This window comes from Macadamia integrifolia, chromosome 6, assembly GCF_013358625.1.
Source record: "Macadamia integrifolia cultivar HAES 741 chromosome 6, SCU_Mint_v3, whole genome shotgun sequence".
NCBI lineage: Eukaryota > Viridiplantae > Streptophyta > Magnoliopsida > Proteales > Proteaceae > Macadamia > Macadamia integrifolia.
Window position 1 is genome coordinate 29,377,204 of NC_056562.1, and position 12,617 is coordinate 29,389,820.

Genomic DNA, 12,617 nt, shown 5'->3' on the forward strand with positions numbered 1-12,617 from the left:
GTCTGCTATAGGAGTTAGGTTTTGGCTGCATCCCATCGTTCTGTCCGGGGGATGCTCTTCCGGTGCCCCCTACCAAGTCCGTTGCTTCCATGCTTGCTTCCATACTATGGTTCGAGAGAGGCCTGCCTAGAAAGAAGGAATAGCCTTTACCGACCTACTTCCTTTAGCGAAAAAGCTTCCCCCTTAACAAACAATCCCCGGAGGTGAATTGATGGCCCTCGACGGATCGATTTGTCACTAAGAGTTGGGATTCCATTCCTAATCCTAAAAGTGCTCTTTTCTGGTTAGAGCGGCACTAGTTCTGAGTCTACGAGCTAGCTAGTCTAAAAGAGAAGTTAGGCAGAAAGAAAAAGAAAGGGCTTGGCCAGGTTTCCTTCAAGAGAATTTGATTTTGATCTTGGTTACGCTTGAGAGGAGCGAGCCTTCTTTCGTCAAATTCGCTGAGAGGCCGGACTGGTAGAGGAGGAGTTCTTCCCTTGCAGCCTATCGTTTCGATACCATCGTTTCGATCCCTAGTTCGTCGAGCTTTATCAAGCCTATACTGATAGTCGAATCGCTTCACCCCTGATAGACTTGGTTCGCTTTTAGACTGGTTCGCTAACAGAAGGGGAATTTCCAAGAGGAATCAGACGAGGATTCGACATCAAAATAGTCAGGGGGAGTTTACGACCCTTTCCTCTGGCATAGGCATAGGCAGGTTTCCGCTTTCTTCTCCGCTTCTTGGAGACTGACAGCTCTTTGTGAGATTCTTTCGAGCCTTCGAGCCCAAGCTTGTCGATACCATGTGTCGAGGGAGACCTTTCCTATTGCGTATTCGTGGAATACAGTCAGGCTTGAGTTAGCCTGAAGGCAGGTCAATACCGATCTTCGCCCACGCTTTGAAAGGAGGTCCATACCCATCTACTGTGCCGGTGTACGACTCGGGATAGTGGGAGTTCTTCCCTAAGATCAAAAGAAGAATGATTGGCCATATAGGATAGGATAGGAGCTCTATTGACTGCTATCACCTATAGTAGTGACTCTTCTAGTGACTTGTTTACTATGGGGCTTCAAGGCTTCTAGAATCACTTCGATCTTCCATCTTAGCTTCCTTCCCATATTGATATTCAGCTTTCGCTCCTTTCGAGCCCAAGCTTGAGACGACCACGCCAACCCTCTTCCTTCCGACTAGTGCTACCTTGTCTGCCTGTCTTGTCTAGTTCGAGGGAATAGAAAGGCTAGCTCTCTGTAGGACTTGAAGGCTGATCCCACCTCCTTCCCTCCTTTTTCTTCGAGTTAGACTCCTTAAAGAGAAGAGGCTTGCTTTAGCGGATGGAATCTTCTCTTTTTCATATTCGATTGGGGTGTAAGAGACTCCTTCTAAAAGGGAAGGCGAAGCTACATCTCTTTTTCAGTTACGAAGCTAGTGACATCAAAGAGTCCTCAAAAGCCCTCTCCTTACAGTCGAGTCCAGCAAGAAGGATGCGCGAAAGCCGTTGCTCGTTAGCGCTTTAGTTTGATTGCAGGGCCTTTACTTTAGGCTTTAAACATAGGATAGAAAGGTCTTTTCTCGCTTGTTTGAGACTATATTAAGGCTTTCTTCAATCGGTATACTTGTACAGTCTCTTTTTAGTAGAAATCTCCGTAAGCCCCATGAGCAGGTTGTTGTTTGATGTTTTGAAAGGAATGTTAAGCATATGTTTGTGGGGAATTGCAAATCCTGCCAAAACTGGAATCTATTTTAGAGTCTTCAACCCCAGGATGTGATGAGTCGACATGGAGTTGCCAGACGACTCTACGATTCTTTGTATTCTATATTAAGTGTATTAGAATGAGTCTTACCGATTTAGCCTGATCTCCGGTTCTCTATTGCAGATAGACAATAGATAGATAGATAAACTAGATAGTTCCCTTTTTCTCTAAAAAAGAGGAATAGAAATATCCCAAGTCAAATTCTTCCTTTTAACTAGAATCAAAAACTCCATCTCAATGACCGTAGGATTTTTTAACGAGTTCGAGAATGTTGTAAGCTATTCTGTCGAGTGGTATACATTCGCAGCTAGATAGAGTTTCTGGGGTGAAGATACTCGCGAACTAGTTGAATGCAACCCGAACCTATCAACCCCAGGCAGGCCGGAAGCATATAATAGCCTACTTCTGTTCCGATACTCGAGTGAATGTCTTCCCCTTTGGTTAGGAGAGTCTTTCTTATATGAGTGGGGAAGGGCGGTGGGTCAACAACAACATCACATGAATCTCTTTGTGGTTTTCCTAGTCGCATAAGAAAAGCAGAGGCTGCTGCTGGAGTTGCTGTGTGTAAGCGGCTTTAGCTGAGCCTGACATGCTACCACCTAAAATTAGGTAAGTCGGACTAGAAGGAGGCCTAGGGCGGAGTTGGAGACCATTAGCTTTGGCGTCGCCCTATCCTGCTCTTGCTGGGTTGGCAGGCTTCAACAGCATTCTAGAAAGAAAGATGGTTTGATTCACTTGCATCTAAACCTCATGGAGAGGGACTTTAGTCACTCGAGTGTTATGGAAAGTGACCCTGTGAAGTGAAGAAACCGAAACCCTATAGTCTTTGCTCTCCTCTGGATGATCAGTTTAATAGCTAATGATACGGTAGGGCTCTCCTCCCCAAGGCCAAATCAGATCTTTCTTCATCTTCCTCTCCCGATAGTCGAGCCATTCCTCCAGCCCTTAGACTCGTTACGTTTAACGACTTCACTCGTTGGTCCTAATCATCTGTCTTCCCCACCCCGCCTTCTCTCCTACTTCTATTAGTGGGGAATGACGATCGCACCCACGTTCAGCTATCTATTAATGCGTTCCCACCTGCATGCCTAACCGCTAGGGCCCATCCACATACATTCTAGATGTATCTTTCTCATTCCCCACTGTCCTTGGGTCTTGCTTCGAAAGCTGTCATGTAAGATTACAAAGAGGACTGCTACCGTAACTGCTTGTCGGTACAACTCTTCCTTTCCACTCCTGACATCCGCTCTGAAACAAGCTTGGTGTATGGCGCACCGCAATCAACGGATGTGAGTGAATGCATTGGCCGATTCTCATGCCTAATGTCTAAGCCGGTTTGCAAGCCTTGCAAGTAGCTACCGCTCCGTGCGTGGGCTTCGGGACGCTACCTCATCACCCATACTACCATATTGCTAGATCGCAAGCTACCTCACTCTACTAACGCAGGGTAAGTGATTATTGATATCCGACTGCCGGTGGGGAGACCATAGACTGAACTGAAACCTACACTCTTTCTTGTGTGTAATGAGTAGCTACTAGTTAGAATGCATTCTTATCGGTGTTTAACACCAACTCCTTTTATAAGTAAGCTCTTCTTAAACCATAGGGCAGGGATATTGTCCCTAAGCCGAGTCTGTTGACTGAGTAACCTAAGCCGAAAAGGTGGACGGAGATAGTGACTAAGCCGAATCCCCGGAGCGAGGACCGCTAACGGAACTCTTTGAATCTGTTACTAAGCCTGTGTTTGAGCTCTATGCCTTTGCCTTAGCGCGCGAAGGCTTTCTTGGCTAACCCGAGCAAACCACCCTGATGAGCGCTATTGCTCGGTTAGCATTAAGTGAGAAGGCACTGAAGAAGATCTATGAGACCTCCGATCAAAGAACAGAATTAGTGCTTTACTAATTGACTAAGAAAGCGAATCCATAAACCAATCTCTCAACATTTTATCGAGACGGAGTACACTGAACACCAATTCCATTTCACTGAAATAGGTTTCACATGGTTCGTATCAACTTGTCGGACCGCTACTCGAACCCGGAGCGATGGGTGGGGAAGCTCAATGAGAATAGGCTTGCATGAATTTGTTCGTATATTCTGTTCCCAGGTACGGAGTCAAGAGATGGGGCTAAGTGAACATTTATAGATCGCTGGGAAAGGCATTCTGCAAGCATAAATTGAGTTGTTTCGGGCCGGGGTCTGAAACATGCGATTTCCTGGGCGTTCCGCCCCCTTGTCAAAGGAATATTCGAATTGCCCGGGAATCCCTACTTTTTCGATCCTTCGTCGAGCTAGACATCCAAGATCAAGGAATCAGGTGAGAAAGACACGCTTCGATCAGTTAGTGGAACGTGAGAAAAGCATTGAGATAGCCGGGCTAAAGCTGAGAAGTTCTCTCGCTCTGCCTAGTTGGTTACTTTACAGGTTGAAAGAGTACAGACAGCAATGGAAATATCCCCAAACTGAGGAAAGTCCCCTCTACTTCTGGTACTGTCAACTGATGAGAAAGAGCCCTCTCGCTACCGTTTTACGTCTAAGATCGGGTAGGGTATACCACAGCTGAAAGTCAAAGCATTAATGGCATACCAGGCTGAAAGACCTACATTAGAAAAGCAAATTGTAAGCATACTGACACCCCCTATGGCTTTTGCCAGGTACATTCTGCCATTCTATATACAACTTCGGAAAGAATCCCAGAGAAAAGATATGCTTTCAGAACACCTTCTCCCTATTGTTTTGGCCCCACTGCTGAATATTCTTTTCTGAAGGGCATTTCCGGGCATTCTATCAAGAGTTTTGGGCCTCTCATGGGTCAGAGGCGCTGTCAAGCCCTCAAGGGCTTCCCGTCGAATATCAATTTTTCCCTGGCTAGCGCCTGCGAAGTGTAGAGCTGGGTCTTCATTTCAGTGATTTTCATCCCCTTGTTGTGGGAACAAGAGAACACGAAGATTGAAAGCATCGGCGACAAGCCTTTGAACAGTTCCGTTACCGTTACTCCAAAACTGATGCTATTTCATAGGCAGAAGAGGAATTATCCGCAGAGGAAGACGCTGAATCTAAAGTAAACTTTTCCTCTCGGCCTCCCCGTCTTTATGAAGGGTTAGGATATATAGCTTGACTGACTGAGCCGGGGGAGGATGGACTACGTTACCAGGCCGAAATCCATAAAGGTGCGAAAGCCGCTTCTCTCCTATGTTCAGATCAAGAGAGTGAAATGAAACAGTCCTTCAGAAGAAAGCTCCTGGCCCGGTCAGGGTGGTGGGTGTTGAGGCCTACCTCGGAATATCACCCTATGGTATCACCCTGCGTCTCTACCTCGTGATATGTCCTTGTCGCCCAAGACAGGCAGGAGTAGCCGGCATATGCAACGGCTGGTCTATCAGGGGCGGATTGGTGAACAGAATACGGCCCGGCCCTAATCCTAATCCTAATAGAGTAGAGCAAGTTCTCCCTTCTTCTGCTTGAAGGTAGTGTCATCGAATTCCTTTCAAAGCCCCATAGGTTATAAAAAAAGATCTATCACCGCTTTAGGTGATTGCGCTCTTCGACAGTTTGATCTTTCATTGCCAATCACCCGGCATTGGATCAAGACATGCGTTCGAGGACAGTAACGGATTCGTTCCTAAAAAGGGCAGAATACTCCTTACCATCCTTTCCCGAAACCCGAGCAACCTGATTTCTCGCGTCAAAGGCGCGTATATCGCGCTTGTCTTTAGCCCTTTTGAGCTGAACAACGCCTACCCTTACCCCCTTGCTTTCTATCGATATGGGCCAGCAGATTCCAGGTGTAAATAAAACTCAGAAAGCGCCCCGCTAACGCCCCTTGACTAGCTAGCAGCGCTTTTGGGGCCATAACTACAGGGCAAACCGTAGAGAGGCAAACCAACACTTACCGCAGCTCAATGAGGTACCAATCCAGTCATACTACCACCCACAAACTTAGGGGAGGCACTCGAAGAGTCCACACCCTTTCTTCGTCGTTCCGCATAATCAAATCAAGATGCGGTGTCTGCCTATTCATTACATCGGTGAGTGTACAGCGCTAGGCATCTCTCTTGTCTTGGGGCAAGGGCCGAGACTTCGGGGCATGCCTGGCACCACCTCGATCAGCAGTGCTTGGTGAACGGTAGATGCCCGAATAATAGTTTTTTGAGGCATTATTCAATCCGCCTCTCGAACTTATGGAGTAGAACCAACCAACCTCGCTTGAATATCTCAGCCTTGCTAGAAACAAGCATTTCTGAAGCAAGGTTGGGGCTAGGTCTAACCTTTATGAAAAATAGAATTAGTCCTTCTCTACTCCTTCGGAGCCTCAACTATTCATTTTCCACAGGGAAAGGAGAAAGGAGGGACCTTTTACCACCGCGCCACATTCCCGCCTTGACAAAAAGCGAAACGGGACTGAGTGTAAATCAAAAGCAGTCTCGGTTGCGAGCCTTACCCACCTCTGAAGGGCACCAAAACCGGAATCTCCTACTCCACTCTAGTTGAACTGAGCCAAGTCAACCTTGCCCGAGGCAGCAGCCCTTTATTTTGAAAAGGTTGATGCAGGGGCCCACTTAAGCTGTATTAAAAGAGTTGTAACCGGGTCCCCTACTGGGGTGCCAACAAGCCCGAAACCCCTGCTATTCGCTCTTTAAAGCGTCAGAAACAAGAACTTCTCTCTTTCTCGCCCTCTCGACTTCGCCAAAAGCGCCTTCTGTTCCTTCCTGTTCTGATTGTAGACCTACCCTCTTCTTTTGATTGTAAGAGCTTGTCCTCCCCTTACTATGTCATTTTCATCCGCGGTTGGAAAAGAAAAAACTTCCCTTGCTTGATTAGAAGAAAGCAACAACTTCTGGCTTCGGTCTTTCTAGATAGATCTTTGGATTAAGTAAGAAGGAAGAAGATACCTCTGATTCAATCGAGGTCTTTAAAGCCTCTTTCTATGACATGTGCTTTTGCGTTTTAGGATGATCTACCCTTAACCGACCCCGCCCACCGCCCATGGTGAAAATCATTACGCGCCTACTTTCCTTTATGGCTTGTTGTACTACTCTTCCTTGTTTCCTTCCACGGCTCCCCTAGGCTTGTGTTTGTACACAAAAAAAGAAAGAGCAGTTCGAGACAAGAATCACTTCCTTTCGTGGGCAGCAACAAAGGAAGGCTTTTTCGCAGCCACGATTGGCGGGGTAAGAGGCCTGGATGGGCAGACCTATTGCCCATGTTCGTTACACCAAAACCTGTATTATATATGTCTTTCGGACTAAACAACCTTATACGAGTAAAGGCTTAGTAGTCGTCTAGTTCCTTCTCACGGTCATTTTGCGAGAATAAGACGGGTGCCCATCCATAGAGAGGAAAAATAGACCTCTTCCATTGGTTTGAGATCAAATCCTCGGGGGATTGCCGGGAATCCACCTATCAGACTGGGAGAAGTAAGTGTTCGGGCAAGGTCTCAGATATAGATAAGGAAGAGGATCTGCAAGACCAGCAGGTAGAAGTGCTTCACACGATGGGAAGCACGCACGGACACAAATAGATATATATAAAGATAGATGATAGATGCAGGAATCATACACTGACTGATTCGAGTCCAGGTACGGCTCTTGCACTACCCTACCTACAGCACAAGAAAGGGCACAGAAACTACTCCACTGGGGAGTGCTTAGGAGCTGCTCCGTTGGGTAGTGTTCCGATCCGAGAAGATCCGTCTCACTCCACAGGTTCGGTTGCTTCATCGGGTACGGAAAAGGGACTATTCTCGTGTTCAAGTTTGCCGAACTCTTTCCTGCTACGTAGTAGTAGTAGTAGGGCTCACAAAACAGAAGTCGTGTCCAGTGACCAAAGCAACTCGGACTACTCTACAAAAGAAGGTACGACTACTGGGCGATTGACCGCTCTAAAGGGCGAGAAGACTCCCAGTTACGATCTTCCTTGATTATGCGAGACGGGGCTCTTGCTGCTCCATATTTTGTTGGGATGCGATAAAAAGCCTAAAAGGAATTACCCGAAGGAGGGTTCGTAAAAGCTCAGTGCGAACGAGACACTTTATCCACACCAGCCGTAGGTTGAAGGTGTGAATCCGCCAAACGGGGCGGCTGCCCAGCAAGAGGACTATCCCGCGGCAAGGCAGTACAGCTGCTTTCTTTATCCCGCTTCCCGGTAGTCCGTGACGCGCCAGGTGCTGGAGGTAAGCAGTCGATGTAGTACTTATGCAGAGACAGATGACCAGTAAGTACACAAAGCACCGTATGCACGATGAGATAGTAAAGGGGTTTTATTTGATAGTCTCGAAGGTAGTTCTGGTCATACAGACAAAGAATGATGAAATCATGGCCCGCGGTAATGCCCTCTTGCCCGACCTTCCTTCACTCCCCAGGTGAGATAGCTAAGGAAAGCAAACAGCCGGGGTCCAGGAGGATCACAGGCACTCAAATAACTTACAAACAAGATGGTTGGCTTCCCAAGACGTTATTGCTTCGGATAGAGAAGGAAATCAAGAACTATTCCATTTTTACAATAGATATAGGCAAAGCTTAGAAAGAAAGCTATTAAGCTAGCGAAGCAAAGAAAGAGCAAGAGAAAGCTCTTCGCTCAACAAGCTAGCCAAGCAAGCAAGAGAAGTAGGACTTTCTCTTTCCAGAAGCAAGAGTAGTAGCCCTAATTGACCCGGTGGGGAGAGTTCTCCCGATCATTGAGTCACAGCTGAGCTGGGAATTCTCAGCTAAATATCCGTTTTCCAGATGGGGTCAGAAGAGCTTGAGCTGTTGGTTCGGGTGGAATAGGATATTTAAGATAAGTAGATTTTTAGAGAAAGCCTACCAGCTAGCAAGGTTGGCTGGCCGACTAACCGAAGGTATTGTGTTGGAGTTCGACAACTGATAATACAAAGTCATACATTCAGTAGTGGTCATCCGTAGTGAAATAATAAGAGTTCTATACATCAGCCGTGGAATACCTATCGAAAGCCTTTAACGCGATTAACTCGTCTATAGGCTGCTCGGCAGGGGTTCCTACCAAGCAAGCAACGGAGCTCAAGAAAGGGTGCGCAAGAGTAACCCTTCTCGTCTTATCTCGGAACACCGCCAGTGGTTGTTCCACGTACCCTTGAAAGCGCTGTAAAGGATGCTGCACTTACCTGGACTGGAAGGGATGTTGTTGCACCCCATGAGACAATCTCTTTTGAGCAGGAACAGTTTTTCTGTTCTAAGCATCTTTTTAGGACTCAATTTTATAACCCTAAAAACCGACCTCGCATCGGCTGCTTGCTTGAACTTTGACCTTCCCCAACCGCCAACCCTGGTTCGTCAACCACTCTACTCCTTCTATGTTGAATCTGGTCTATCTCTTGCCCCTTACTCTACCTGCCCCAACCACCGCCCTGGCTCTGGGATTTCCTCTTCTTTAGTGGCCTCCTTGCCGCTTTCCAGCTCACATCGTTTCATTGGCCTCTGCCATTTCTATTGCTCGGACGTACCGCCTTGGGCCTGGATTCCACTTCTTCAAGAGCTATCTTTTCAGACCTCTATACTAATAGCGTCTGGGCACTCATTGACGGTGTTCATATCACACTCGACGTATGAGGGTCAGCGAATATGGTATTGAACTTTTCTCCATCCCATAGCATCATGCATTGATGCAGTGTTGAAGGAACACTTTAGTCTTAGAATTTCGATTTCAAAGTCGAGATTGGGTGGGTCAAGGTAGAAAGAACAGTGTTCAAGTGGAGCGAAGGTAACTGCTTGGTCGTCTGACGACAAGAGAAGGTTAGTCAACGACTAGTAACGACCTTGGTGTTGAACGCTCACCCGGGCTAGGCAAAGGGGTGTAGAAGAACTCAACTATCAGAATCGTATGCGAGAAACTATAAAAAATGCTATAATAAAGCGCAATAGCGCGGCCTTTAAGCTACGTTGATGAGGCTTTTGGGGACCTATTCGACCGAAAAAAAGCAGTTTTTGCTTCAGAGAGGAGGGCTCTGGGGCTTTCTCAAACTTCTCTCTTGAAAGCGCTGTAGCTCGCGCATCTGATCCATGCGTTCGGGTGCGAAAGAGCACAGAATTGCGGTTCGGTGGAAAGTTCACGGTAACTGCAGAGGGAATGCGGCTTTAATAGTTGTACTCTGTAAGACCGTGGATTATTAGGGGCTTCCCAACCAGAAGCACGAGAGAGCTTCTTCCTTATCACATAAGGTCCTTCATGCGCAACAGAGGGAGAGATTTCGTCCGATCCATGTGACCGAAATTGCATCTACAACCCAAGATGTCCAAAAAGCTCACTGCTCTTCCCCTCGTCCGGTGCCTCCTGGTAGTACCAGAGTCAGGTCGAAAAGAAAATGAAGTTCTTCCTGTCCTAATTTACACTCAGAAAGCTTGACCTTGACTCACTCATGGGTCTTCTGGCAGCCATAACCACAAGCTCTCACGGGTAGCAAAAGACTGAAGCGGCCCATGAAATTGCGCCAACCGAAGAGCCTCGAATCAATAAGGATTTCACCTCGAATAGCGCTTCTTTTCGCTCTGCCGAACGAAATCTCCGGTCAAGAAGTAGCTTTCGCACCAGTGATCAAATTCTTACTCTCAATTCCGCTCGACATCAGCACCTTGCCTCTTGCTGGCCTGTATTTTATTTACTTCTTCTGATGGTCCCCATCTCCATCTAACGCCGCTTCAGGGTAGCAACGGGAAGGACTCAATGAGGCGCTGATTAAGCGTCAGGCGGCCTGTACAACCTTCCCTGCTATTGGTAGTCTGCTCCCGACGGGAGAAAACTCGCCTTCTCGCGACACTCCTTCGGAGCCTCATTTACGATTCTTGGATCCGCCTGCACAGAAGGGGAAACCTTATCGAAGTAGATTTCAAGAAAGGCGCGACAGCAGCTCATACTGAGCAAGATCATGTTGTAATAAGGAAGCACTTCACTTAGGGCAGCCAGTCTCACTTCACGCAGCACAGCGCCTTGCTATTTGCATTCATCCTTTTAACTTACCGAAGTGAGGAAAGCCACATTGGGGATCGCGAGCCGGGTGGGCGGCGAAGATCTTGTGTGTGTCAGCGAAGTGTTTCCGGGGTTGAAAGCACGGGTTGGAAGCATGAGCGATGAGCTTCTCGACTTCGATCTTTGTCTTTGATAAGTTATGGGTTGATTGTGACCTAGTATAGGACTGATCCAAGGCAATTCAACTCGGGTATTCAACGAGTCGACGCAGCCTAGAAGCGCAACGAAGCGGTCGAAGGAGGAGGGCGATAGGAAGCAGACCCAATGCCCCGGGGCGGATAGGCTCTGTAAGACCAGGCATTACACTCTCAAAAGGTGTAGGACCAGTCCATGGTCACAATATCAGCACACTCAATGACATAGAGCATACGTTTGGTATGTTAGGTATAAAATAAGGTCAGGCAGTCGAGAACTCACTTTGCTCTCGAGCTACCTTATCGTACTTGTGCGGATTGATCAGATCCGCTAACCCCTTGTCGGCGTCAACCGATATGGACCTATGACGCCCGGAACCGAAGCGAGGATCTCATGCTATCATTGAACGGATACCGAACCGCCATACTCAGGTAACCGGTCTCTGTTCCAAGTACATCAACACACCATAGCTACTTAGGGCCGCACCCTCATGGGTCCAGATCCACGAATCCCTAGTATCGATAGTTGCCTAAAGCAATTAATGGCGCAATCAAATAAGGCTCTACAACATGCCGCAACGCAATAAGGCTATAGTTTCGCTCTAGTTGGGCAATGAAAGGAGGCCTCTTCCGCCATTCTTTCTAAATGCTTTCTTTAGCCTTTGAAGCGCATTAGTCTCTTTTCTTTTCATTAATGTAGTATACATAGTCGTTCAGAATAGCGTATAATAAGAAAGTTGTTATCTTTCTTACCCTAGCCGCCTACCGGGCGAAGTACTCGACCGGAGATCTTCAGTTTTGTCCGGCGGAAAACAGAAGTCGTCCGTATCAAGTGATACGTGAATTGCTCAGTAGTGCTTCGCCACTACCGGAGCTGGCGGAAATAGCTTAATGGTAGAGCATAGCCTTGCCAAGGCTGAGGTTGAGGGTTCAAGTCCCTCCTTCCGCTCCTGGCTTCGTCGTTCAGTGGTAACGAGTGGAGTGCGTCAGTCATCGGTTCAAATCCGATATGCGGAGGGCTTTTTCTTTGTTTTCTTTTTTGAATCTCGATTGGCTTTGTGTTCCGTCTAACTCTCCTTTATAGAGCTAGCTATCGTTATCGTTTTCAGCTAGAAATTGTCTCATTTCTAGCGTGTCATGGTTGTTCGCATGCATTCATCTCAAAAGAAAGGGAAGAGAGGGAAGGCCTCTTTGTATCTAGCCCTTAGGTACACATTACAGGCTCTGAAAGAGTCCTGTATCTTTCAATTGTTTGGCATTCATCATCCAAGCTTTAGTGCACAATGCGGCTTGTCGTGCGAACTTGTGATGCAACGATCAAGAAGGTAGAGAGACAGTCGATTAAGCATACTGCGGTCACTGCGATGGTCACAAGCTCTCACTGGAAGGATCGGAACACACAACAGTAGCCCAGGCTTAGGGCGCATGATCTCATTGCAGGGCTTGACCACTCATGTTCATCTCGATAAGAAGACGTCACTCCGCTGGGGTACGGCAGCTGATAGCTAGCTTAGGCTTCTCGGCGTTTCTCCCCTGCATTGATCCATTGTGTTAGCCGGCGAGAGTGGGCATGCTTTCATCGCTTCCGTGCTCCTAGTTGGCCATTGAGGAACGTGATGCCCTACGGGGGAAAACATTGGGTGAAGATGGTTGGCTAGGTAGTGCAGTTGAGGTCGTTAGCATAGCTTGCCTTGGCCAGACTGGGGAAGAACCAGTCGCAAGGACAGGAACGAGCGTACTGTAGACAGTATGATAGAGAGGAGAATGATATTTACT

General features: G+C 47.4%; 1 non-coding gene across 1 annotated transcript; it reads left to right on the plus strand.

The window, feature by feature from the left end:
* The first annotated feature begins 11,718 nt into the window (after window positions 1-11,718).
* TRNAG-GCC lies at window positions 11,719-11,790 on the plus strand. The gene has a single exon. It is a non-coding gene; the product is annotated as a tRNA-Gly (tRNA).
* The last annotated feature ends 827 nt before the right edge of the window (window positions 11,791-12,617 follow it).